Below are 22,998 nucleotides of genomic sequence, written 5' to 3'. Positions count from 1 at the left end.
CAAAAGCTACGTGTTTCTTTCTAACATTCAACCTGCTCAAAATCACTCTTTCATCAAAGTCGCTCTACTAATTTTCTATAGTAGTCGCCAACAACTTCAACCATTCAACCTGTAATTTCTTTTCATTCAGGCTATCATTCATCAATGTTCATTTGCATCTCACACGCAGTCTCCAAAAAGGAGTCTTTCTATCACATTGGTCCCAATTCATCCAAGCTCACCACACAACATTCATATATCATTTCCAACTTAGGTTTCCTGGTAGAGCAATCCACCAATTCAAAAAAGACTTAACTAAAACAACCAACTGGCAAATTAATCTGATTTTTTCCTTTGTTTTTAAATTTGAAGAACTCAATCTCTCAGATTTAGCTTGCATTTAGAATTTTGTATAATCTTATAACACAACCAATCAATTATTCCTATTAAATGTAGCATTGCAAAATCTTAAATTCACAATTTAGCTTCTTCCAATTCCTGAAAGCATGTTCTGTTATTTTTTTTTCTTCGAATTTCTCATGTGGGCTCGACACTTTACATGCACTAGTGTGGATTAGTTTCTGCTTGCAAACAGATTTCTCTCTTTTTCCTCTCATTTTTATCTTTCAAAATCATTTCTGTTCTGCTATGCAAATTGGATAGACCACAGTCTAGCAAAAAATTTTTTTATACTAAAACTTTAGCCAATGTTCATCATTTTAACATATACGCACACACATGCACAGCTCTCGCATGCAAAAGGTAGTTCCCAGCAACAATGATTCGTCACAGGCTGGCCATTTCCTGTGGTCGATCATGAGCTGGTCCCTCCCATGCACACGAGGACAGCACATTCTAATTTTATTTATTTATCTTCTAGAAGCAAGTTGCATTCCTTTACCACTTGATTTGCATATTTTAACTTCAGTGTAACACAATTTGAGCTCTAGTCATTTGTAATTTGGGCATACAAACAGCATTGTCATACTTCTTGGATGGACAGGATTTCTAATAATCTAAAAAAAATTCTAATAATCTGACAATGACATGTTTTGCTGTCATATGGGCATCTATTCTTTCTTTCTCTGTATGAGCATAAGCGGTCAAAGAGGAGGAAGCTTGTCATGCTAAAAATTTGGCTTCTCCTCTGCTCTTTCCTCCACCCTTTGATTGATATTGTTTTGCAAAACGACACTCTCGTGTGAAGTGTCCTCGTCTCCCACAGTTCCAACAGTTGTCAGAATCTCGTGGGGGTTTTGAATTATATGGCGGCCTGCGACCTTGTTGGTATCTAACTCTTCCTCTGCCCCTTTGGGAACTTTGGAAGAAGATCGTTGTATCTTCATTTAGATCATTATCATCATCTAGATGAAATACATCAGAACTTTTGCCTTTTTTGATCACTTTTTCAGCATGTCTGGCCCATTGCATAGTTGTTGTCACACTTGCAACATCCACTTCCACCAAATGTTTCCTCACCCAGTTGCCTATTTCAGGGCGGAAATTAGTGAGGAGCGCATTTTTAAGCTGTTGTTGATAAGCACTCTCAGCTGTATCATTGAATGGGATGCCACTATGCACCCTGAATTCTTTTTCAAATCTTTTAAGAAATCTACTTGCCACGAACTTCTCGTTTTAAAGAAGAGCAGAGCAAGAGATTTACCGTTCTTATTTCCCATCTTAATTTTAGTAGCTTAAGGTTTTACAATTTTTTTCAATTTTTTTTTTTCTTTGAGGATCCTCAATGCAGGTTTAAATTGACCTTCCAACAAATTACTAGCCTGTTTTATTGCCATGGATCAACGCTAGAACTGCTTCTTAGTCAACTTATCCTACCAGTCACACACTCAATCACACTAACTCGAGCGCTTTTTTTAGGCCTCATGGCTCGGACAAACCAAAGCCGTATCTCATAGCTCGGACAAACCAAAGCCGTATCTCATAGCTCGGACAAACCAAAGCCGAATCTCATAGCTCGGACAAACCAAAGCCGAATCTCATAGCTCGGACAAACCAAAGCCGTATCTCATAGCTCGGACAAACCAAAGCCGAATCTCATAGCTCGGACACAACCAAAGCCGTATCTTTAGCGCTTTAACTTACTTGTCCCCTGGTTCGTTGCACCGCCGGATCCCGTCAATCCACCTCTGTCAGACGAAGGCAGACCTAAGATGCTGGCCCAGCGAAGAATTCTCTTCCCAGGACTTTCTTTTCCAGGTCCTCCTAATGGACGCTGGCTTGTCGACAATGCAGCACGTCCTCCTTCGCCGGTCAGATGGTGGGTATGAGGATCCCGGGTTTCGGCACCAAAATGTTAGAGATTGGTTCACTCCAACTTATTTTGCAAGAACCACAAGAGACAAGGCAAGTTCTTTTAGACACCTGCAGGTGGAGAGTCCATTCGTCGCTGTCTGAACAGCGATTATCGAATGAAGTCTGAAAGGTCTCCTTCCTGCAAGGGCATATTTATTAGGAGGAACAGAGTGGGGGTATGAGTGGGCTGAATAGAAAGCCCTTGTCCTCTAGTCTAAACATCTCAGGGGATGTTTTACGATCTTGTGATAAGGAGGACAAGGTAAGGTATTTATTACCTGTTGCATTCCAACATAATCCTATGATAAAGATAACCTGGAAAACCCTAACACTTTGTATTTTCATCCTTCTGACAGTGGAAAACACATAGCCGACAAACACCGTGGAACCTAAACGAATGAAAGAAAACTATCATTTGGCCACAACCAACATTCACAGATACAACACAATGTGACGTGCGGGGTTGAGGTTAAAGGTTGAGTGAAGGGCCCTCGTTTTAAACTACTTTTTGAAAAGGAGTGGGAACAAGTAAGACGTATTTAATTTATTTAATGGGAAGTAGTAAGACTTATTAAATTTATTTAATCTACTTTTCTTCCCAGGCAAAATTTGATGTGCTGCAATTCCAAATTTCCAAAGTGAATGAAGGAATGAAATCCTTTAAATTATGATTTTGTATAAATACTAGGCATAAACACAAAATCTACGGCACAAAATGGGCAGACTTTACTTGTTTGAAAAGGACTGGTTACAAGACATACTTTTTTAATTTATTTAATGGGAAGAAGACTTATTTAGTTTAATTGATCTATTTTTGTTCCCTGGCAAAATTCGATTTGCTGCAATTCCAAATTTCCAAAGTGAATGAAGGAAAGAAGTCGTTTAAATTATGATTTTGTATAAATACTAGGCATAGACACAAAATCTACGGCACAAAATGGGCAGACTTTACTTGTTTGAAGAGGACTGGTTACAAGACAAACTTTTCTGATTTATTTAATGGGAAGAAGACTTATTTAGTTTATTTCATCTATTTTTGTTCCCTGGCAAAATTGGATTTGCTGAAATTGTATTTTGCCAAATCTTGACTTGAGACCTGATGGGAAGTATTAAACGCTTAGTCAAATCAATACAAATTGGTAATAAGAGCGAGTAATGTTGGTTGAACCGATGAATGAAGGTTGAAAGCAATTTAAATTATGACTTTGTATAAATACTAGATATTAACAGAACATCTACTGCGCAAAATGGCCAGAGTTTACTTGTTTGAGAAGGAGTGGCTTATTCAAAACTAAGATTTATTTAATCTGTTTGTTCCCAAGCAAAATTGGATGTGATGCAATTCCAAATTTCACCACATGATGGTGCCCAATTTTGACTTCATAGGACATATTAAACACTTAGCTTGTTACTATGTTCAAGGTAATCAGATTTGTTTATTATTCTAATGGCCTTTTCAAAACTATTCTGGATTACTACTTTGGATCTATTCTACATTACTTGGCAACAACATACTCTGTAACAGATTAGGCAGTATAATCACATATGTTAACTTGAGAGTGCCCACACTCAATCTACTTATTGTGATGTGTTAAATCAATTACTGTTAGACATTATTTGTCTGATAATCTACCAAATCTTTGAATTGAAGAATTTGTGATTTAATTAATAGCTTGTTATTATGTTCAGGGTAATCAGACTTGTATATAATTCTAATGGCCTTCTTTTGAAAACTATTCTGAATTACAACTTTGGATCTTATATTACTTTGCAACAATATACTCGGTGACGGATTAGGCAGTATAATCACATATGTTAACTTCAGTGCCCACACTGTATTTATTTATGGTTATTTGTTAAATCAAGTACTGTTAGACATGAAATAGGAAGTGTTTAACATAAATGTTATGGCTACTCACCATTGTAGCTCGCTCCTGGTCAATGATACTTGTAGCTCGCTCCTGGTCAATGATACGAGCCTCTTCTTGCAGTAGAAAACTTACAGCCAACAAACACCGTGGAACCTAAAGGAAGGAAATTAAACATTATTTAGCCTCAACCAACATTCACAGATGTAACGCAACGCAAACTACACAAACGTAAATCTTTTTATACCTAATGAGTTGTACTTACCGTGTACGCTCTAGACGGTCCACTTGCAAGCAGAAAATAAAGATATTTCTGTTGATAGTCGTCGTGTTTGTATCCGTTGTCTCGCTCGAGGCCATTGCGCCCACAGATTTGAATTTTGGCGACAGTTCAGCCTATTGACGTCATTTCCGCGGTGTAATACCCGCATATCTGAAACGGCAAAGTTAAGAGTAGAGTTAAATAAAGTTTTTAATCAACGCAATCATTTACAACCGTTGACCAGTCGAAATAATCGTCGAAATTCGACGTTCCCCCCAAACGCCACACTCACTCGCTTTTCAGGGCAACAAAAGTACTTCTTTTTAAAAACGATGAGTTGTACTTACCGTGTACGCTCTAGACGGTCCACTTGCAAGCAGAAAATAAAGATATTTCTGTTGATAGTCGTCGTGTTTGTATCCGTTGTCTCGCTCGAGGCCATTGCGCCCACAGATTTGAATTTTGGCGACAGTTCAGCCTATTGACGTCATTTCCGCGGTGTAATACCCGCATATCTGAAACGGCAAAGTTAAGAGTAGAGTTAAATAAAGTTTTTAATCAACGCAATCATTTACAACCGTTGACCAGTCGAAATAATCGTCAAAATTCGACGTTCCCCCCAAACGCCACACTCACTCGCTTTTCAGGGCAACAAAAGTACTTCTTTTTTTTTTTTTAAAAACGATGAGTTGTACTTACCGTGTACGCTCTGGACGGTCCAGTTGCAAGCAGAAAATAAAAATATTTCTCTCGTTAGTCGTATGTTACCATCCGCTGTGTCTTTGTCAACATCGCCATTTTCCTACTTCCTGTTGCGAGCCACGCCCACGGATTTAAATTCTGGCGGAAGAGCTCGCCCATTGGCGTCGTTTTCGCGTATAGCAAATCCGATTGGTTGGGAAGGGGGCGCGGTTATGCAGCCAAGGGGTCCTGTGATCGGTGGGATGTAAAGTAGGCGTCGACGTCACGTCCGCGTCACGTGACCACGACGTGGCAGACGTCATATAGTAACCGCTGTTTTGTTTAGTAGACTTACAGTTGTTATGCATTGACATAATGGCGCACACTCCAAATGGATTTGAATAAATTAAATAATTCTTCTGCCCACTCCCTTTTAAACAAGTTAACTCTCCCCGCGGATTTGAATTCCGGCGGAAGTTTCGCCCATCGACGTCACGTCTGTCACGTGACCACAACGTGGCAGATGTCATATAGCAACCGCTGTTTTGTTTAGTAGATTTACAGTTGTTATGCATTGGCATAATGGTGTGCACTCAAAATAGATTTAAATAAATTAAATATTTCTTCTGCCCACTCCCTTTTAAACAAGTTAACTCTGCCTACTGATTCTAATTTCGGAGGAAGGTCCGTCCATTGATGTCTTGTCTGCGTCACTTGACCACGACGTAGCGACGTCATATAGTAACCGCTGTTTTGATCAGTAGACTTAGTTATTATGCGTTGACATAATGGCACACTGGTTAGCATGTCCACCTCTTAAGCATGATGTTGCGGGTTCGACGCCTGATCAATGGAGTGAGCTGAAGTGCATGGCGCTGAAGATTTGAATCTTTGAAATGCGCTGAGGTCTGACATATCAGGCAGAATGGTTTGCCATCACGTTCAACAAAAAATAGAAACTTTCCCACTCTGATAAAAACGTCCTGTGTTCATCTACATATTTCCGTTTTGCTGTGCATCTTTTCCCTGCCATTTCGAGAGCCCAATTGACACTAATAGTTTACTGGAATGTGTTTGCCCATCCTACTTTGTGGAATTTCACCACATGCGCTTTAGACCAAAATACCAAATTGAACTCAAGTGAAGCCAACAGGCACAACCGCCCCCCCCCCCACACACACAAATGTTGATATGAACATAAAAGGGCCGCATGAACCCAAGCAAAGAGCCGCATGCGGTTCAGGAATTGGCCAAACCTGTACTATACAACTTTATTTGTATAAAATTTTCACAACAGCTGTCACACAAACAAAGCGGGAAAAAACGAAGATGTGCGTGTTCCGCCCACGCTGGATTGATTTGCACCTTTGAAAAGACACCGTATTGCCGCAGATGTGGCAAAGAGTACTTTTGGGCATCTGAGACGGAAGGATGTCCAAAGCATCACGTCACCTGCTCTGGTCGGCATGGTGGTGGGACGTTGAGGTCAACCGCTTTTGGGTTGGCTGAATCTTTGGTCGCAGGATGCCACACACTTGAAGACAGAAGCAGAAAAGCAGAGCTAAATGCAAAATGTACTCACCGGTGACTCCAATTTTCCCCCCCACTGAAGAAATGGATGGACGGGTGGCCCCGGCTGGCCGGTGGGACTCTTGTTATTCTGACCCTTTTTAGTGCGCGTTTGGGGCAACAACCGTTTTTCGTGGCGCTCTCTTCTGGTTCAAGAGTGCCCTGCATGCGAATTTGCCTTTCCTGCCTTCTGATTGGATGAGCGCCGGTGTGACGCGGTGCCTCTGTCACCGTGGCGGGGGGTATACGTCGGCATCGGAGCGTCTGCCAACGTCTGAGTGGCTGGCAGTGTATCGGAGGTGTCGAGTGCGGTGCCGCTGGAGCTCACTCACCAGCTGGTGTTAGGGCCACAGAATGAAGGCCAAGGAGAAGAATAGAAAGAGAAACAAAAACTTCTCCTCCAATTGTTTGATTTGTCTCTTCTGAGCTTCGATGAATTCTTTCAGCTCTTTGTTCCTCTAGGACGGACAAATGGAAAGTGGCCTTCAAAAGCCAGTAAGCGTGCAAGTAAGTGCCGGGCTGGCTTTGGGCCCTTACCTGTTGCGCGCTGTGCAGCAGATCCATTCTCTCTTGGAGGATGCAAGCGTCGCGCTCCATCAACTCGCACATCAGGGCTCGCTTCCATTGGTCCACGGCGCTCCTAAGCTCTTCTCTCTGATCCGCCGTCAGCACGTCATTCACGCCAGCGTGGCTGGCTTTTTCGCCGTCCGTGGCGGGGCAGTCCCGCTGCGGTAGCGCCTCGTACAACATGGCCTCCAGCTCCAGGATCCTCTGGGCCGCAATCCTCGTCCATCAGTGGTCCGGCGGGAGATTTGAGGGCGGCTTACCTTATGAGCCTGGTCCATGGAACGCTTCCTGAAGTCCAACTCTTCATCCAGGTAGCCCTTCTGCTTACAGAACATATCCTAGCACAGCTCAAAGTCAGAATTGTTGGGGCACATTGCCGGAGTTCCCCTTGGCTGATGTCGCGTGTCTGTCTACCTTCTCACTTTCAATGTCCAACATCTACTGTTGAAGTGCTGACTTGGTCACTTTGATGTATTCTAACCACTGAGGAAAGGCTGCTGTCACATAAGCAGAATGCGAGAGCGTGCGTGGACGTGCGCGTTACCTTCTCGGCTAGGGTGAGAAGGGTCCTGGCGTGAATCACGACCACCTGCTCCTCGTTGGTGAGATTCTGCAAGAGCCCAAAGGCACAGCGTCAACAAGCTTCTTTCAGCGCAAAGCCTTCCAAAAGTCACATTTGACCCATGCCGCACTGAACAACACCATCCCGCACTGAACAACACCATGCCGCACTGAACAACACCATCCCGCACTGAACAACACCATCCCGCACTGAACAACACCATGCCGCACTGAACAATACCATGCCGCACTGAACAACACCATGCCGCACTAAACAACACCATGCCGCACTGAACAACAACATGCCGCACTGAACAACACAATGCCGCACTGAACAGCACCATGCCGCACTGAACAACACCATGCCGCACTGAACAACACCATGCCGCACTGAACTACACCTTGCCGCACTGAACAACACCATGCCGCACTGAACAACACCATGCCGCACTGAACTACACCATGCCGCACTGAACAACACGACGCCGTACTGAACAACACAACGCCGCACAGAACAACACGACGCCACACAGAATAACACAATACCGCACAGAACAACACAATACCGCACAAACAGTTTTAGATTATATTATGTCGCAGTCATGTGACGAGGACATGACGTAAATAGGCGGAACTCACGGCAAAATTATAATCCGTGGGCGTGACTTGCAACAGGAAGTAGGAAAGCGGCAATGCTGGCAAACAAGACACAGCGGTTAGTAACACGACAACTAACAAGACAAATAATTTTTTTTTCAGCTTGCAACTTGACCGTCTAGAGCGGACAAGGTAATAACAACACATTGTTTTGGAAAATATGTTTTTTTTTGTGTAGCCTTGAAAAGCGAGGGAGTGTGGCGTTTGGGAGGAACGTCGAACTTGGCGTCTGCTTCCAGCCACAGACGCCAAATTTTGACAATTATTTCGACTGGTCAACGGTTGTAAATTATTGCGTTGATTAAAAACTTTATTTAACTCTACTCTTAACTTTGCCGTTTCAGATATGCGGGTATTACACCGCGGAAATGACGTCAATAGGCTGAACTCTCGCCAAAATTCAAATCTGTGGGTGCAATGGCCTTGAGCGAGACAACGGATACAAACATGACGATTATCAACAGAAATATCTTTATTTTCTACTTGCAAGTGGACCATCTAGAGCGTACACGGTAAGTACAACTCATTGTGTTTAAAAAGATTTACGTTTGTGAATGTTGGTTTAGGCTAAATGTTAATGTTTAATTTCATTCCTTTAGGTTCCACAGTGTTTGTTGGCTGTATGTTTTCCACTGCAAGAAGAGGCTCGTATCATTGACCAGCAGGAGCTATAATGGTGAGCACCCCTTTCGTCGTCCATTTATGTGAAACACTTCCTATTTCACGTCTAACAGTACTCGATTTAACAAATAACCATAAATAAATACAGTGTGGGCAGTCAAGTTAACATATGTGATTATCCTGCCTAATATGTTTATCACAAATATGTCACTAATCACTAAAATGTTTATTTGTTTATCACAACACCTTTGGACCTTCAGCAATCGATTATTTCCCTTCATCTACATAGAGACAGAACGATGGTGTTATAAACATCTCATTCATTTCACCAAATAACTTCACGCAGGTGGATAACGGCCGTCTCGGTCACGCTATGTTGCGTGATGCAGTTTTGAAGAACTAAATGCATTTATTCAATGAATAAGTCAAGCTAGATCTATGTTTATGATGTTGTAAGTTACGGTGCCGATTGAAGTTGAGTCCGAAGCCAGTGGAAAACAGCGCTGCGTTTGTGCTCTCCAGGTACAAATGTTGTGATCTCTGACTGACGACCGGGCGAGACTCGAGTAAGAGATGTCCAAACGAGCTCCGGCAGGGCGGGCCAAGGCGGAGTGAACGGGCGCCCTTCAGGCCGCCAATGACGAGCTGAGAGCCAAACTGATGGACGTCCAGTTAGAACTTCAGCAGGAGAAGAACAAGGTGAAAACCTCAACAGACAGACACTGCCTGCCTCCCTGCCTGCCTGCCTCCCTGCCTGCCTGCCTGCCTGCCTCCCTGCCTGCCTCCCTGCCTGCCTGCCTGCCTGGCTCCCTCCCTCCCTCCCTCCCAGTTTTCCCGATGTAGATTTGACATGCGTGTGCCATGACTGTGTCAGCCTACATCAACAAATGCAGCGAGGACGTCAGCACCACTAAGAATATCATCACCCGGGGCAACCAACGACCCTGGATGACTGAGGAGGTACGTCAAACGCTACGAGCGCCATGACTGTGTCAGCCTACATCAACAAATGCACCGAGGACGTCAGCACCACTAAGAATATCATCACCCGGGGCAACCAACGACCCTGGATGACTGAGGAGGTACGTCAAACGCTACGAGCGCGGAACTCTGCCTTCAAGTCTGGCGACAAGGAGACACTGAGGACAGCGAGAGCCAACTTGAACCGTGCCATCAGGGTAGCGAAGCGAGACCGCAGTCGAAAAATTCAGGATCGTTTCCACGATGCCAACAACAACAGGAGTATGTGGCAAGGCATACGGGCGATTACAGACTACAAATCATCAGGAAAAAACAGCCTCACCACGCTCCACTGATCATCAACAGCTCAGCTGTGGAGGTGGTCAGCAGCACCAAATTCCTGGGGGTCCACATCACAGAATACCTCACCTGGACTATGAACACTACGGCACTGGTCAAGAGGGCACATAAGCGCTTGTACTTCCTGCGGAGGATGAGGAGAGCCCACCTGCCCCCACCCATCACGAGGACGTTCTACAGGAGCACCATAGAGAGCATTCTGACAAGCTGTCTCTCTGTGTGGTGTGGAGGCTGCACCGCCTCCGATTGGAAGAACGTGAGGAGAGTGGTGAAGACAGCAGAGAGGATCATAGGGGTTCCTCTTCCCTCCATTCAGGACATTTCATCTCAGCGCTGCATGTCCCGTGCCCGTAACATCATCCATGACCCATCACACCCCCACCATGGACTGTTCTCCCTGCTGCCCTCTGGGAAGAGGTTTCGCAGCATCCGCTGCAGGTCCACCAGGTTCTGCAACAACTTTTTCCCTGCTGTCATCAGACTGTTGAACACTAGAACTGTTGAGCTCTAAACTGAACATTCACAGAACTGTACTTTATGAAACTACGGACCTCTATCTTGCACTATCTCGCACTACCAACTTTACTGAACTTGTATAAACCCTTTAAATAGAAGTTTAATACATGGTTTAGCATTCCTCTGCACACTCTTGAATACTGTTATGCCTACTTGCACTATTGCATAATTATCACTGCTGCACTTTGTACTTATATATATATATATATATATATATATATAGTATATGTATATATATTGTCATGTAACATGGGGGGTAAAGGTGGTGCAAATGGTAAAATATGGATTGTTCACAGGAATAAATTGGCAGAGCTGAAATTCCAAATTTGTCCAAAAGATGGCGCCAGACCAAAACATGAGACCAAAAAGGGGCCACAATAAGCTAAACTAGTTAAAATAGAAATAAAACAGGAACACGGTGTCGGATTGTGAGTCACGCATGGAAGCACAAATGTGATTTTTACTTTTTGATTTCTTTGCTTGGCTAAAAATGTATTCTGTAACAGCTTAAAGCAATATTGTTAGTCAATTTGATCAAGAGGCCCGCCACTATGAGAATAGTGGCGTGACATAAATTGTTTGGAGAAGCACAAATGTGATTTTTACTTTTTGATTTCTTTGCTTGGCTAAAAATGTATTCTGTAACAGCTTAAAGCAATATTGTTAGTCAATTTGGTCAAGAGGCCCGCCACTATGAGAATAGTGGCGTGACATAAATTGTTTAAAGAAATAGATCAAAGGTTTGGATTTTTATTTCAGAGTTAATTGAAGCGTAACTTTAAAAAGTTATTTTCATGAAACAGGAAGTGAAGAAAAGGGGAAGTGAAAGGCTTTACCAGGGGCTAGCTGTACATTGGTGGAAAGTAATGCATGGTCAAGGCGGAAACATCTGCTGAAGGACAGCAGGTGTACGAGCGTGGGAAAATTGTCCAAACCCTATACAGCGTGGGAAAACTGACCAAAATCTATAAGGCGTGGGAAACTAGGCGGTCTTACCCTATAGAGAGGATATAGGTACCAGACAAGCCTATAAAAAGTCCTGCAGGAGCAGCTAAGAGGCTTTTTCCCCCAAAGAATACGTGAAGAAGCCCGAAGGAGCTTCAAGATTTTTCCAGAGTCCCGGGATCTTTGTGTGAGACGCAGGATCGCTGGTCCGAAATTAACTTGGATTTACTCCAAAAAATTGGACTGGACAACTTTACAGGAGAAACTATGTGAGGGAAAACGACTTTTATGTATTTTAGCGAGAGTGGGGAATAGTCATCGGGCCGCCGGCCCCCTCGAGGCCAGCCTGTTTCTCTAATTTGGATTTTAGAAGTAAGATCGAATTGATCACTCGACTTTGCTTCCACCAAAAATAGCACGCAGCTGGTATCTACCTTTTCCCTCTTTCATGAACTGTGTTTTGCAATCGAATTGTTCTGGGATTGAATGATTTTAATAACACGGGTATCAGTGAGTGAAATTGTTCGGTTTCTGGAGTAATTGAGATTTGTAATTCTATTTCATGTTTCTTCAATAAATGTGTTTCGTATATTATTTACTTGGTTGTGCTCTGATTTGTACTGAATGTGCAATCGATGGTTTGGGGTTGATTTGAGGATTTGATTAATGTGCGGGGGGTTATTATGGTATAACATAGGACCGTAATAAATAAAAGTAACATCAGACAATTGTAGAGAATTGAATAACTTTCGTAGTTATTTGAGACACGAGTGAATTTCAATTCATTTGAAAGTTTGCTTCGTCTGAATAAATTAACGGAAGTGTTTAAATTGGATTATTAGTTTGGTGTAGAACTGAAAGTAATTTAATTATTTGAAGGGTGCAGGCCCGTTCCCCCTTTTGACGGGCCGCGTAAAACGTAACTCCGAACATGTTAGAGAATTAAATAACTTTCGTAGATATTTAAGGGAAGAGTGAATTTCGTTAAAAGTGAATTTGTTTGAAAATGTACTTCCTCTAAATAAAATAACGACGATGGTTAAAATAGATTATTAGAATTGGTGAAGGATAAAAGTATTTCGATTGTCGGTCGGGCGCGGCCCAGTTCCTAAATTTGTCGGGCCGCGTCAAAAGTTAAACAGGACACGATCGAAAAATAGACTTGCCTTCCAACTTAATTACTGGGCAAATCTAAATAGAGTAAGACATTTTTATTCGTTTTAAGAAAGTTGTTACTCTTTTTAAAGCAATCAAGTGGGGTGAAGCACTCCGACAGTTAAGTGCTAGATTTACATATAAGAAGTTAGAATTAATAATATAAAGTGCATTAATTTTCTTCTTAAATGCTATTATTGTCACACTTTTATTAATTCGATTCTCTTTCGAATAAACAAGTTGGTCGGCTCGCTGCATGAGCGACCAAGTGGAACGGATCCATATCAACATTTACTTCGGCCTTAACTGAGGCCTTAACAAAGACATCTAAAAATATCCGTAACATCATAAGAACTTCAAACATTAGCGGGGAGCCATCAATACGATGCGGTCACTTCGAAGTCTTGCCTCGAATTGAGTTACTCGGCTCGAGCTTCGGGTGACTTGAGAGGGATTGGCGTCGTACAGAAATTAGATTGATTCCGGTGGAGTTAATTTAACTCTGGTGGTTAGATTACGGACGAATCTCCGAACCCGGCTAAGACAAACCCGTTACCGGGAAGCCGGGGGCACCTTATTGAAAGAGATGCGTTTGACAATATATTTTCATAGGATATGTTACTTCTATTCAACTGCAATATCACTACTTTGTTGTAAGACGTATGCAACGAAATTTCGTTTTGTATGCACCGTGTGCAGACAAGATGACAATAAAGTTTGTCTAAGTCTAAGTCATGTCAGGTCAGCTGTCTGGAGAGACAGAGAAGTCAGGACCTGCGGGCGGAGCACCACCGTGCCACCGCCGCTATGACGGAACTCAAAAGCAAACTCCATGAGGAGAAGCAGAAAGAGTTAGCCGTTACCAGGGAGACATTACTGCGGCAGTATGAAATGGAGCTGATGAGAGTGATCAAAATCAAAGATGGAGAGATCCAGCGACTGAATACCTTGGTCCTCAGCCTGAGGGACGACTCCATGGACAAGGTGATCCGCTCAATCCGTGTCTGACTATCCGCACGCCACGTCGGGCTCCGATGCGGCCGCTACCGTATTGTGTAGCTTGTCCCAAGTAAGCGGCGCTCCGTTGCGGTCTCAACGGCCCGGTGTGGCGCAATGTCTGCTCAGGTGAGGAGCGGGGGCGCTTTGCTGGCGGAAGTGGAGGAGACGCGGCGGTGTCGGGAGACCGAGCGGTGTCGCCTCCACCAGGAGCGCGGAAGAAACCCTGGCAGCGGCCCAGCAGGCCTGGCAGTCCCGAGCGGCCGAGCTCCGATCGGCTCATCACCAGCATCGGGAGGAGCTGAGCCGAACCAAGAGAGACTGCGAGAGGGAGATCCGCTGACTGGTAGGACTGATCAGATGCGCGGTGCGTGGCTATGTTCCCAATTTCGTCGTATACCTGCAGTGCAATGACACCTAAGGCATTCTATTCTATTTCACAGGAAGAAAATGTCCGGTTGCTCGCTTCGCTTTTGTCACAGCAAAGGTGTTCTAGTCGATTCAAGAAAAAAATTGGCCGGTTGCTCTCTTTGTTTTTGTCACAATTCTGGCAACTGAGTTTGCCCGCCTGCCTGAACGCTCCCCGTTTGTACATCCAGATGGATGAGATCAAGCTGAAAGACAGAGCGGTTAGTGTTTTGGATAAAGCCCTGGGGCCGGCCACGTCCACCGCCTTCAGCTGCAGACTCAGGCTGCCGAGCAGCAGATCGCTGCCCTGAGGGATTCCCAAAGGGCGGGCCTAAACTACCCTGGAAGTGGGGTGAACGCCGCTACTAGCAATCCTCTTCATAGCGTAAGCCACCTCATCACACACTTGCAGTACGCATGACTTAGTTCGTTGCTGGGGGAAGGTAGCACAAAAACAGTTTTGAACTTTGAACGAGTGGTTGTGTGTGTGTGTTGCGGGGCGTTTTCAGTCTCAGGAGGATCGGGACACGCGACGGTTTCATCTGAAAATCGCTGAGCTCAGCGCAGTCATCAGGAAACTGGAGGATCGAAACGCCCTGCTTTCTGAAGAGCGCGATGAACTGGTAATTTATTGACGGCACGCTTGAAGGTTTGCGCTACGTTTGATGCGCGCCATCCAGCGAGGCACCCATTGCGCTTGCTTATTAGTTGAGCGGCGCGGCGAGTCGGTTGCCTGGTAGATGTCTTTTATTGGGAGCCAATGCCACGATTCCGTTCAAACAGATGCAAAAGGAATGGATACGTTCTGGCCCGCGTGTTGTGCGTCTTTCACATCCTGCACTTCATGCTTGCAGCTAAAGCGACTGAGAGAAACAGAAAGCCAGTTTCTGCCACTCCTGTACAAAAACAAACGCCTGAGCAGGAAGAATGAAGAACTCTCGCTGGTGCTGTGTCGCCTTGAAAACAAAGTGCGCTTTGTCACCCAGGAGAACGAGGAGATGGCAAGCTTGGTAAGTCGACGTGGACAACGGCGGCGTGCCAACAGAGTCCACTGCATTTGTGTTCCACAGAGAAGGCCTAGTTCGCTCAATGACCTGGACCGTGGTTGCGGCCAGCAGGACGGTGAAATGGAGTTCCTTCAAGTTGTGGAGCAGCGGCACATCATCGACGACTTGTCCAAGGTCTTCAGGCAGGCGACTCGGTGCACGTACGGCTGCGCCGCGCTCGCTCGCTGTCGCCAGGAAACCTTTTCCGTCCAAAGCTTGGCCGGCGGCCTTCATCCAAAAGATTGGCCCCTTAAATTCCGACCTTTCAAGCAGGAGCATTGTGCGCACGCGTTTGAACACGCTTTAGACTTGTTTTGCCGTTTTCAGCAGCTCAAAGCTCCCGTTTTGTCAGCGCCTTTGCCACTCGCTGTGCGCTGAAAACGACGGACTCGCCCGGCTGCTCAGCCCGTCAACCATTAGCCGCGAGCGCGACGTCATTGTCCGTAGGCAGCTAGCGGCAAAATGCACCCTGTTAGAGTTGCGCTCGCTCCAACTTATTTTGGAAGAACCACACGGGAGACAAGTAAGTTCTTTTGGACACCTGCAGGTGGAGAGTCCATCCGTTGTACGAATGAAGTCTGACTCTCGGCTCCTGCACGAGCATTTTTATTAAGAGAAACAGGGTGGGTGTAAGCGTGGATTGAATGGAGAAAGCCCTTGACCTCTAGTCAAAACATAGCAAGGGGTGTTTTACAACTTTGTGTAGGAAGTTGCTATCGCTTATGATAGGGATAAATAAGGGATAAATAATATTATTTATTACAGGTTGCAGTCAAAGTCAAAGCAACATAATCATACGATAAAGATAATCTGGAAAACCCTGACACACCCTGTAGTTGTCACTTTTGGAAAAGACGAGCGTCCCTCCAATCATCGCCGGTGACGTGTTTTTCAGGCTCTGGAGACAGGAGCTCATGTCAGAAATGTCATTGTGAGTCGCGTTTGTTTCTGCGCCGGAGCCGTTCGTTCCCTTTGCATCCAAAGAATCTCAAAGGCGGATTATTTGTGTCGACAGGAGAGAGATTTGCTGCTACGATACCGACGTCGAAAATCTCTGAGGAGGAACAAAGCGTGAGGTCCTGCAAGGTGAGTCTGTTTGTTTGCGGCTGCTTGGTGTTGCGCAAGATGAAATGGCCTTTTTCTCGCTATCGTTCCTCTCGTCGATTCATCGTGAGGTGTCGCTTCAGTTTGTTCAGAGAGATGTTTGCTTCCGCGCCCGCAGGTCATCGAAACATTTTACGGCTAAGACGAAGACGTGTTGGTGGACTCGGACGGATCGTCCTTGTCTTTTCACACCGACAGAACCCCCGACACGGAACCCGAAGAGGTAGCCCGCCATTTCTGCCAGCGTATTGGCGCCAAACATTCCTCTTCAGCCTGGAATCGGACTCGTCTTTGCGTCGCGGGTGCTTTGTCGCCGGTCTGACTGATTCTGGTACTAGTGCTGTGTTGCATTGGTGTGTGCATGAGGAGGCGGAGCTTCGCTACCGCCAGCTGACGCAAGAATATCAAGCGCTGCAACGAGCCTACGCTCTGCTCGCCCAGACCAGCGGAGGGGACTACGACGCCGAGAAGGAGATCAAGGTGGCGCCCCTTCCCGCAACCCCCGGCCGGGTCGCAGCCTCCCCGTTCTCACCCAGCCTCGGGTGTTCTCTGGTCTGAAAGGAGGAGGAGGAGCCTCCCTCCTCCTCCTTTCAGACCAGAGAAAAGCTGATGGTAGAAATGGGTCACTATCAAAGCAAAGTAGCAGATCTGGAGTCAGCGCTGAAGCAACAAGGACAGGTAAGCTCATCAATGAGCACACCTTTTTCTCAGACAAAATAGCTACATTCTTCAGTCACTCATTCGTCTGGCATTACTGGACCAACCCCCCCCCCCCTGAACGTGGCTGGGAAAATGCGGAGAAAAGCAAATGTCATTTTCCAGTCAACCAAAGAATTTGTGGATGAAAATGACACAACATTCCAAAGCTGTCCACGCGTTTGTCTCTTCTAGAATGTCAAGTGGGTGGAGGAGAAGCAGCTGCTGCGTCAGAGCAATCAGCAGTTGGCCGAAAAGGTGACGGAAAGAAAGGCGCTGGGCGGAGTCGCTTGGCGTCACACCCGTCGGGAAGCCCCGCAGATGAGGTCTGACTGTCTTTTCAGGTCAGGCGGATGGAGGCGGAAGAAGCGCGTCTGAAAGAGCACATCCAGGATATCCGAGACCAAAACGAACTGCTTGAGTTCCGCATCCTGGAGCTGGAGGTGGGAAGACTCGCACAAGCGTGTTGAGGCCAGAGATGTGACAGACGGACGGACGGACGGATGCATGCCTCTGCCTTTCAGGAGAGGGAGTGGCGCTCCCCCGTCTTGAAGTTTCTGCAAGTCCGTTTCCCAGACGGCCTCAGCCCTTTGCAGATCTACTGCGAGGCCGAGGGCGTGAGCGTACGTAAGGCGTCCCTCGCAACCCTAACCTTAACCCGAGGTCCCAGAACACCTTACATTGCTCCTTGCGCCTTTCCCCCGGACATCGTCATCAGTGATCTGATGAAGAAGCTGGACATCCTGGGCGATAACGCCGTAAGTGTATGTCGAACTCCTTATGTTCGCACTCCACGAGACTCGGCGGCTCAAATGTGACTTTTGGAAGGCTTTGCGCTGAAAGAAGCTTGTTGACGCTGTGCCTTTGGGCTCTTGCAGAATCTCACCAACGAGGAGCAGGTGGTCGTGATTCACGCCAGGACCCTTCTCACCCTAGCCGAGAAGGTAACGCGCACGTCCACGCACGCTCTCGCATTCTGCTTATGTGACAGCAGCCTTTCCTCAGTGGTTAGAATACATCAAAGTGACCAAGTCAGCACTTCAACAGTAGATGTTGGACATTGAAAGTGAGAAGGTAGACAGACACGCGACATCAGCCAAGGGGAACTCCGGCAATGTGCCCCAACAATTCTGACTTTGAGCTGTGCTAGGATATGTTCTGTAAGCAGAAGGGCTACCTGGATGAAGAGTTGGACTTCAGGAAGCGTTCCATGGACCAGGCTCATAAGGTAAGCCGCCCTCAAATCTCCCGCCGGACCACTGATGGACGAGGATTGCGGCCCAGAGGATCCTGGAGCTGGAGGCCATGTTGTACAAGGCGCTAGCGCAGCGGGACTGCCCTGCCACGGACGGCGAAAAAGCCAGCCACGCTGGCGTGAATGACGTGCTGACGGCGGATCAGAGAGAAGAGCTTAGGAGCGCCGTGGACCAATGGAAGCGAGCCCTGATGTGCGAGTTGAGGGAGCGCGACGCTTGCATCCTCCAAGAGAGAATGGATCTGCTGCACAGCGCGCAACAGGTAAGGGCCCAAAGCCAGCCCGGCACTTACTTGCACGCTTACTGGCTTTTGAAGGCCACTTTCCATTTGTCCGTCCTAGAGGAACAAAGAGCTGAAAGAATTCATCGAAGCTCAGAAGAGACAAATCAAACAATTGGAGGAGAAGTTTCTGGTTCTCTTTCTATTCTTCTCTTTGGCCTTCATTCTGTGGCCCTAACACCAGCTGGTGAGTGAGCTCCAGCGGCACCGCACTCGACACCTCCGATACACTGCCAGCCGGTCTCAGACGTTGGCAGACGCTCCGATGCCGACGTATACCCCCCGCCACGGTGACAGAGGCACCGCGTCACACCGGCGCTCATCCAATCAGAAGGCAGGAAAGGCAAATTCACATGCAGGGCACTCTTGAACCAGAAGAGAGCGCCACAAAAAACGGTTGTTGCCCCAAACGCGCACTAAAAAGGGTCAGAATAACAAGAGTCCCACCGGCCAGCCGGGGCCACCCGTCCATCCATTTCTTCAGGGGGGGAAAAAATTGGAGTCACCGGTGAGTACATTTTGCATTTAGCTCTGCTTTTCTGCTTCTGTCTTCAAGTGTGTGGCATCCTGCGACCAAAGATTCAGCCAACCCCAAAGCGGTTGACCTCAACGTCCCACCACCATGCCGACCAGAGCAGGTGACGTGATGCTTTGGACATCCTTCCGTCTCAGATGCCCAAAAGTACTCTTTGCCACATCTGCGGCAATACAGTGTCTTTTCAAAGGTGCAAATAAATCCAGCGTGGGCGGAACACGCACGTCTTCGTTTTTTCCCGCTTTGTTTGTGTGACAGCTGTTGTGAAAATTTTATACAAATAAAGTTGTATAGTACAGGTTTGGCCAAGCCGCAATTCCTGAACCGCATGCGGCTCTTTGCTTGGATTCATGCGGCCCTTTTATGTTCATATCAACATTTGTGTGTGTGTGTGTGGGGGGGGGGGGGCGGTTGTGCGTGTTGGCTTCACTTGAGTTCAATTTGGTATTTTGGTCTAAAGCGCATGTGGTGAAATTCCACAAAGTAGGATGGGCAAACACATTCCAGTAAACTATTAGTGTCAATTGGGCTCTCGAAATGGCAGGGAAAAGATGCACAGCAAAACGGAAATATGTAGATGAACACAGGACGTTTTTATCAGAGTGGGAAAGTTTCTATTTTTTGTTGAACGTGATGGCAAACCATTCTGCCTGATATGTCAGACCTCAGGGCATTTCAAAGATTCAAATCTTCAGCGCCATGCACTTCAGCTCACTCCATTGATCAGGCGTCGAACCCGCAACATCATGCTTAAGAGGTGGACATGCTAACCAGTGCGCCATTATGTCAACGCATAATAACTAAGTCTACTGATCAAAACAGCGGTTACTATGTGACGTCGCTACGTCGTGGTCAAGTGACGCAGACAAGACATCAATGGACGGACCTTCCTCCGAAATTAGAATCCGTGGGCAGAGTTAACTTGTTTAAAAGGGAGTGGGCAGAAGAAATATTTAATTTATTTAAATCTATTTTGAGTGCGGCGGCTCGGTGGCGCACTGGGTAGCACGTCCGCCTCGCAGTTAGGAGGGTGCGGGTTCGATTCCACCTCCGGCCCTCCCTGTGCGGAGTTTGCATGTTCTCCCCGAGCCCGCGTGGGTTTTCTCCGGGCACTCCGGTTTCCTCCCACATCCCAAAAACATGCTTGGTAGGCCGATTGATCACTCCAAATTGTCCCTAGGTATGAGTGCGAGTGCGAATGATTGTTTGTCTCTGTGTGCCCTGCGATTGGCTGGCAACCGGTTCAGGGTGTCCCCCGCCTACTGCCCGATGACGGCTGGGATAGGCTCCAGCACGCCCGCGACCCCCGTGGGGACTAAGCGGTTCAGAAAATGGATGGATGGATGGATTTTGAGTGCACACCATTATGCCAATGCATAACAACTGTAAATCTACTAAACAAAACAGCGGTTGCTATATGACATCTGCCACGTTGTGGTCACGTGACAGACGTGACGTCGATGGGCGAAACTTCCGCCGGAATTCAAATCCGCGGGGAGAGTTAACTTGTTTAAAAGGGAGTGGGCAGAAGAATTATTTAATTTATTCAAATCCATTTGGAGTGTGCGCCATTATGTCAATGCATAACAACTGTAAGTCTACTAAACAAAACAGCGGTTGCTATATGACGTCTGCCACGTCGTGGTCACGTGACGCGGACGTGACGTCGACGCCTACTTTACATCCCACCGATCACAGGACCCCTTGGCTGCATAACCGCGCCCCCTTCCCAACCAATCGGATTTGCTATACACGAAAACGACGCCAATGGGCGGGCTCTTCCGCCAGAATTTAAATCCGTGGGCGTGGCTCGCAACAGGAAGTAGGAAAATGGTGATGTTGACAAAGACACAGCGGATGGTAACATACGACTAACGAGAGAAATATTTTTATTTTCTGCTTGCAACTGGACCGTCCAGAGCGTACACGGTAAGTACAACTCATCGTTTTTAAAAAGAAGTACTTTTGTTGCCCTGAAAAGCGAGTGAGTGTGGCGTTTGGGGGGAACGTCGAATTTCGACGATTATTTCGACTGGTCAACGGTTGTAAATGATTGCGTTGATTAAAAACTTTATTTAACTCTACTCTTAACTTTGCCGTTTCAGATATGCGGGTATTACACCGCGGAAATGACGTCAATAGGCTGAACTGTCGCCAAAATTCAAATCTGTGGGCGCAATGGCCTTGAGCGAGACAACGGATACAAACACGACGACTATCAACAGAAATATCTTTATTTTCTGCTTGCAAGTGGACCGTCTAGAGCGTACACGGTAAGTACAACTCATTAGGTTTAAAAAGATTTACGTTTGTGTAGTTTGCGTTGCGTTACATCTGTGAATGTTGGTTCAGGCTAAATGTTAATGTTTAATTTCCTTCCTTTAGGTTCCACGGTGTTTGTTGGCTGTAAGTTTTCCACTGCAAGAAGAGGCTCGTATCATTGACCAGGAGCGAGCTACAAGTATCATTGACCAGGAGCGAGCTACAATGGTGAGTAGCCATAACATTTATGTTAAACACTTCCTATTTCATGTCTAACAGTACTTGATTTAACAAATAACCATAAATAAATACAGTGTGGGCACTGAAGTTAACATATGTGATTATACTGCCTAATCACTTTGGAAATTTGGAATTGCAGCAAATCGAATTTTGCCAGGGAACAAAAATAGATCAATTAAACTAAATAAGTCTTCTTCCCATTAAATAAATTTAAAAAAAGTATGTCTTGTAACCAGTCCTTTTCAAACAAGTAAAGTCTGCCCATTTTGTGCCGTAGATTTTGTGTTTATGCCTAGTATTTATACAAAATCATAATTTAAAGGACTTCATTCCTTCATTCACTTTGGAAATTTGGAATTGCAGCACATCAAATTTTGCCTGGGAAGAAAAGTAGATTAAATAAATGTAATAAGTCTTACTACTTCCCATTAAATAAATTAAATACGTCTTACTTGTTCCCACTCCTTTTCAAAAAAGTAGTTTAAAACGAGGGCCCTTCACTCAACCTTTAACCTCAACCCCGCACGTCACATTGTGTTGTATCTGTGAATGTTGGTTGTGGCCAAATGATAGTTTTCTTTCATTCGTTTAGGTTCCAAGAAAACTTGATGTAACTCTACTTTTAACTGCCGTTTCAGATAAGCGGGTATTACTTCGCAGTCATGTGCCGCGGATATGACGTAATTGGCGGAACTTCCGCCAAAATTCAAATCTGTTGGCGCGATGGCCGTGAGCCACTGAGCAACGACGATTATCAACAGAAATATCTTTATTTTCTGCTTGCAACTGGACCGTCTAGAGCGTACACGGTAAGTAACACTCATTGTGTTTAAGGAGATTTACGTTTGTGTAGATTTACTAAAGTTGTCGATGTAGCTAGCGTTCACGGTAATAGCAACGTGTAGCCGAGGCGCTAACCCTAGCAGAAGTGTAGCCGCGTTGCGTTGTACGTGTGAATATTGGTCGAGGCGAAGTGTTAATGTTTAATTTCATTCCTTTAGGTTCCACGGTGTTTGTTGGCTGCAAGTTTTCCACTGCAAGAAGAGGCTCGTATCATTGACCAGGAGCGAGCTACAATTGTGAGTAGCCATAACATTTATCTTAAACACTTCCTATTTCATGTCTAACAGTACTTGATTTAACAAATAACCATAAATAAAT

The 22,998-nt window shown here is 45.7% G+C and overlaps 1 pseudogene; it reads left to right on the top strand.

The window, feature by feature from the left end:
• LOC125973649 (janus kinase and microtubule-interacting protein 3-like) overlaps positions 1-18,966 on the top strand; it is a 112,095-nt pseudogene extending 93,129 nt beyond the window's left edge.
• The last annotated feature ends 4,032 nt before the right edge of the window (positions 18,967-22,998 follow it).

This window comes from Syngnathus scovelli, chromosome 10, assembly GCF_024217435.2.
Source record: "Syngnathus scovelli strain Florida chromosome 10, RoL_Ssco_1.2, whole genome shotgun sequence".
In the NCBI taxonomy this organism is placed as follows: domain Eukaryota; kingdom Metazoa; phylum Chordata; class Actinopteri; order Syngnathiformes; family Syngnathidae; genus Syngnathus; species Syngnathus scovelli.
This window is presented reverse-complemented; position numbering and strand designations above follow the sequence as displayed.